General features: G+C 35.9%; 1 protein-coding gene across 1 annotated transcript in view; it reads left to right on the top strand.

Moving 5' to 3' along the window:
* Nucleotides 1–338: 338 nt before the first annotated feature.
* Lov (jim lovell) overlaps nucleotides 339–6,000 on the top strand; it is a 303,156-nt gene continuing 297,494 nt past the window's right edge. Inside the window, exon 1 of the mRNA XM_064047460.1 lies at nucleotides 339–449. The gene's annotated coding sequence lies outside the window, so the exon portion shown is untranslated. The remainder of the gene's footprint in view (nucleotides 450–6,000) is intronic.

Below are 6,000 nucleotides of genomic sequence, written 5' to 3'. Positions count from 1 at the left end.
ATTTTGATCAAATCAGCCCGAAAACCAAATATTCCTTCTATATATAGCACGCCAATGCAGCGTTAATTTAATCCGCGCTGTTATTACTCAATCCAGGACCGGGCTGGCCGCCGCGTCCGGGGGTGCACCGATCTTCGCCCCTCCTCCGCCATGTGACAAAAGTCATGTCGACGTAATCAAGGCAGCGCATTAACTCGCAAGAATAAACAATCGCCGGCACCAAGTGGAAGTAGAATCCGGCGACCAATGCCCGCTTGACGGGACAGTCGGAGGCGGGCGCTGTGGCCGCCTGCGATCCTACTACTTTTCGTTAAGCACTATCGTCTTAGTAGTTGGCGTCGACGCACATCTTTTGTTTGCGACGGTCGCGCGCACCTCGAGCTTCGCGTGTGTGACACGGTTTTTGGTGTGTGAAGTGACATGTGCGACGCGATTGGATGACACTTTCGGTAAGTGTGGCGCGCCCTAGGCTATCGACTCAGTGCACAGTGGCGGATCCGGGAACACGGGGGCAAACAGGAGTGATAAGTGGCTGAATTTGTTGTAACGGTTGTGGGTACTGTGAAGTATTAAAGGGCAATTAAGAGAGAAAGAAAACGACCTAGTAAAGTAGAGACTAATTTAGGTCTAACGTTGAAAAAATTTGTCTCTTCTGTGATTAATGATATGGCGGAAGTGCGTCTAAAATCATGCCCAGTATAACTCTTTGGGTTATATAATTTCTACAAACGTTAATCTTAACGTCGGCTAAGTCAGAACTACTAACTGTATTTCTTCAATAAAAGGATTCCATAGCGCCCCCGCTGGTGCTGGGTTCATTATTGGTTTCCCACATGTAAGATATTATACATAGCATTGCAAACGTCCCACGGAGAAATTACAAGAAACTTTATCAAGCAAACTATATTTCAATTAAATAGAGACGCCTTATCGGCGAATAACTTGACTACACTTATTTACTGACACAATATGACAAAATCGAAGTGTTTTCGGTGATAAATTTTTAAAAAAGTGGTTCTTAAATGAATTATCAAATACAAGATTTAGCTATCTCGAGCGACGTTTATTAGTGATATTAAATGCAAAAAATTACACTATAAGGATTTATATTCTGACGAATGACACTGATTATAGTGAAAATACTTTAGAAATATCTTTTAAACAAAAGTTTTGTCTTCATATTATTGAAACAGAGGTTATTAGCCAGAAATAAGGTGCTGGATTTTCGGCAAACACAATAAATACAAATTTGAGAGGTCATTTACGTAATTTAAAAATAATGTAGGTCCCAGCACAAAACCCTTGAGATTAGTGAACTTAAAAGTATTAAGCAAAATGTATCTTTAATTCATCATAGTCTACTCCATAACGTCGGGAGTACCTCAGGGATGAATATTAGGCCCTTTATTTATGAAAATATATACAAATAAAAGTTCTGCAAACATACAATTTTTACGATTTACAGTATTTTCAAAGTCTAGATTGTTTCGCTGTTCATTAGTTTTTGCTCAAACGACAAATCATAGCCACCTCGACGCCGTAAATATTTTCATTATTGTTATTATATTATACACATTGTTAATTACCGTCGCTTCTCTCACTCACTGTTGCTTTATTATAAATAAAATATCTGACATATTTCGTCAATACCGTCACTGAAATCGCAATATCTTTTTCTTTCCCTTAATTACATTTTTCGAATTTATCGCGTCACGTAAAAAATTATACCTAGACAAAAAAGGGACCTCAGATCGCAAAGCAAACAACTTTAGCCTTGTGCATACGATACAATCAAGCCGCCCGGTTTAATGTCCACTCGACTCCGCCAATCATTCCGCGCGTCGCTAATGACGTCATTAAGCGTCAATTATCGCCCCAGGCGATGCGATTCCACTGTATCGGACCTACATAAATCCCCCGTCTTCATCACCGTGCGTGTAATTTATTATTGTTTCACCATAGAAGGATTTATTAGCATCTAAATGGAATTATGTATGTCAGTGCTTTAAATAAATATGTAAGTTCGCCTAACGATTATGAGCACGGAAATTGCGATCGAAACGAGCGATAGCGCCGCCACTGATAATTCCATACAATTGTAAACGTAATTTTTCGTAACTAATTCCCCCCAATTAATTCCCGGCCGCATCTCTAACGAGGGAATAATTTAATTAAGACGCGGTGCACCGAGCTCGAATCCAAATATTCGGGCGGTGATCAAATTTGATGGCCGCTTTTGGGACAGTCCGGACTTTGTTCGGAAATCAAAATTTTCAATACCGTTAAGCACATGTTTCTTGCGGAGGACACGTTTGTTATTTAATTTAATTTTTTGAGTAAACCATCAAAGAACAAATTTTATTTTTACCATAAAACTAATCCTCTTCATTTGAAGCACTCACATCTCTAATTCTCCAATTACATCTACCATCTACAAACGAATTAACACTCATTTAACCCATGCCGGGAGCCATCGCAAATGTATGCAGCGAAAACGCTTAGTAATTCCGGAGATCGGCGATAAAACAACAAAATTTGAGCAGTAAATTCAATCACTGGATTCGTTTTTTTTTTCACGGGTGGAGTGTCATCCGTATGTGTACATAAAGCACGAAATTCCCAACAATCCGAACAAATAAGCGAATGATGGAGCGATTTGTTTAATAGCCGCTTCCGAAGCTTTAAAAAGAAAAAACTCTCACGCATGCCGAAATTACACACAGCACAGAACGGTTTAGATTGATAAAGAGGAAACAAAATAATAACATCAAAGACACTCGAAATATGTAAAGTTACATTGTTTCCGACACGCCATAATTACACGGGGGCTCCCTTGGTCTTAGATATTCGGAGATATAGTTATTTTTTTGTTTCGCGTGGTGGTGACTAGGTTTGTAGTTGTTTGCGGAGTTTTTTTAATTCAATCTATTTGGGTGGCAATTTTTCGCCCCGAGAAGGTTCCACATTCTAAAAAAAACATAGATTTGGGGCTCTGGCGATGGTTTTACATTTTTAAAAAAGACAATTGGGACTCCAGAGGTTTCACATTAAAAAAAAATTGTGGCTCCCGAAAAGGTTTTACATTTAAAAAAAGACAGTTGGGACCCCCGAGGTTTTAATTTTTAAAATTTGAAAAGCTAATGTACTGAAATATTGCAAACGTTTTAAGATTACAGTTTTTGATAAGATAATACTAATTTTCGCACTTTTGACATTTCCGACTATTTTTCAATTTCCGAAAATTAGCGAGAAAAGTGAGAAACATTTTTCGTAATTTTCAAAATTTTTTTGTTTGAAACAGTTAAAAGAGGATTTGACTCGGCGGAAAATAGTTGGCTTATAGATAATTTTTCGCGGATTATGAATCTAAAATGTTTTTGACAATTTGTCTTCAAATAACTGAGAACTGCAGGGAAAATGTTCAAAAAAAATCCCCAAAGTTTCCAAAAAAAATTGAAATCGTTCCAAATGGCTTTGAGAGGAAAACGTTGAGTTTCTAGTTTAATAGGGTATTAATCGCAAATTTATCTTATGAAATCCTAGCCCCGCCCACCCACCCTCTATTTTCTTACAAGACATGTGATTTGCCAAAATCCGTCTTACCTCAGCAAATACTAGCCCCACCCACCCACCCGCCCTCTACTTTCTTGGAAGGTATTCGATTTGCCAATTTCAGTCTTATCTTAAGTACTCTATTCTATATTGAAATGGCTAAATAAATTATTAAATAATAATTAAATAGTACTTGCTAAGATAAAACTGATTTTGGCATATCACATACCTTCCAAGAAAATAGAGGGTGGGTGGGCGGGGCTAGTATTTGATAAGATATTACTAATTTTCGCACTTTTGACATTTCCGACTATTTTTCAACTATTTCCGAAAATTAGCGAGAAAAGTGAGAAACATTTTTCGTAATTTCCAAAATTTTTTTCTTTGAAACATTTAAAACACGATCTGACTCAACGGAAAATAGTTGGCTTATAGATAATATTTCGCAAATTACGAATCTAAAATATTTTTGACAATTTGTCTTCAAATAACTGAGAACTGTGGAGAAAATTAAAAAAAAAATCCAGCGGAAGTGGAGAGAGAAGACAAATTTTCTCTAACGACAGCTGTTTTTATTGATATTGTACATAGGTGGTTCCAGTTGATTAGTTCTAGATCAACTATTTTGGCCTTGAGCAAGTTTAATATGGCTGTCTATAGGGAAACTATAGAATTCGTTCAACAGTTCATTAAGTTATTTTTAAACTTAAAAGTCGCTTCTGACAAATTTGAAAAAGCAGTTGGAAGCCTATTCAAACAGGTGTTATACTGACTACAACATCAATTTTAGACCTGAAAACTTGTTTTTGAACGAAAAAAAAAACTCATATTTATTAACATCGAGCTTTTCTCAAGATTGTTTAGAAAATGTATTTTCCCAAATCCGGTTCCTACGGCCATTCAGTTTAAATATAACTTAAAACTTTTATCAGTTTCTCAATATTTGGACGTTTCAAATAACTCAAGTTACGAAACCGACAAAACAACACTTTTAGTTGGTTTTTTTGAGTTATATTAAAAATAATAACAGAAAAGAAATGATGTTGCTAAAGGAAAAGAAAATTTAGCTTTACCTAGAAATTGGAATTTGAAGAAAAAAGAACTTTCTTTGAGAGAAAAAATGCTTTGTACAGTTGCGCAGGTTACGTTGTTAAAAGCTTGATAAAAAATCAAAATTTTTGCAAAAATGTATTGTTGCTTTGGTCTCTAAGAAGAATTGTAATGAAAATTATGCAAAATTTGTGGCATTAAATACATTTGGGACCTCCGAGAAGGTTTTACATTTTTGAAAAAGACAAATGGGAACCCCGAGAAAATTTCACATTCTAAAAAAAATACATTTGAGACCCCCGAGAAGGTTTTACATTTTCTAAAAAAGCAATTGGGACCCCCGAGAAGGTTTCACATTTAAAAAAAACATTGGGGCCTCCCCGAGAAGGTTTTATTTGTTTAAAAAAGACAACTGGGAGCCCCGAGAAGGTTTCACATTCTAAAAAAAAAAAAACATTAGAGGCCCCCGAGAAGGTTTTACATTTTTAAGAAAGACAATTGGGACCCTCGAGAAGGTTTTACATTAAAAACAAGACATTTGGCGCCCCCGAGAAGGTTTAATAAGTATTTTTAAAAAAGACAGTTAGGATCCCGAGAAGGTTTGACTTAAAAAAAAGACGTTTGGGGATCCCGAGGTTTTACATTTTTAAAAAAGACAATTGGGTGCCCCGAGAAGGTTCCACATTCTAAAAAAAAATAGATTTGGGGCTCTCGCGATGGTTTTACATTTTTAAAAAAGACAATTTGGACTGCAGAGGTTTCACATTAAAAAAAATTGTGGCTCCCGAAAAGGTTTTAAATTTAAAAAAAGACAGTTGGGACCCCCGAGGTTTTAATTTTTAAAATTTGAAAAGCTAATGTACTGAAATATTGCAAACGTTTTAAAATTACAGTATTTGATAAGATAATACTAATTTTCGCACTTTTGACATTTCCGACTATTTTTCAATTTCCGAAAATTAGCGAGAAAAGTGAGAAACATTTTTCGTAATTTTCAAAATTTTTTTGTTTGAAACAGTTAAAAGACGATTTGACTCGGCGGAAAATAGTTGGCTTGTAGATAATTTTTCGCGGATTATTAATCTAAAATGTTTTTGACAATTTGTCTTCAAATAACTGAGAACTGCAGGGAAAATGTTCTAAAAAAATCCCCAAAGTTTCCAAAAAAATTTGAAATCGTTCCAAATGGCTTTGAGAGGAAAACGTTGAGTCTCTAATTTAATAGGGTATTAATCGCAAATTTATCTAATGAAATCCTAGCCCCGCCCACCCACCCTCTATTTTCTTACAAGATATGTGATTTGCCAAAATCCGTCTTACCTCAACAAATACTAGACCCACCCACCCGCCCTCTATTTTCTTGGAAGGTATGTGATTTGCCAATTTCAGTCTTATCTT

Source organism: Zophobas morio, unplaced genomic scaffold (assembly GCF_036711695.1).
Source record: "Zophobas morio isolate AGI-343-1 ecotype UQ-CSIRO unplaced genomic scaffold, CSIRO_AGI_Zmor_V1 ptg000006l, whole genome shotgun sequence".
NCBI lineage: Eukaryota > Metazoa > Arthropoda > Insecta > Coleoptera > Tenebrionidae > Zophobas > Zophobas morio.
Note: the sequence above shows the minus strand (reverse complement) of the source record. Positions and strands in the feature narration are given on the sequence as shown.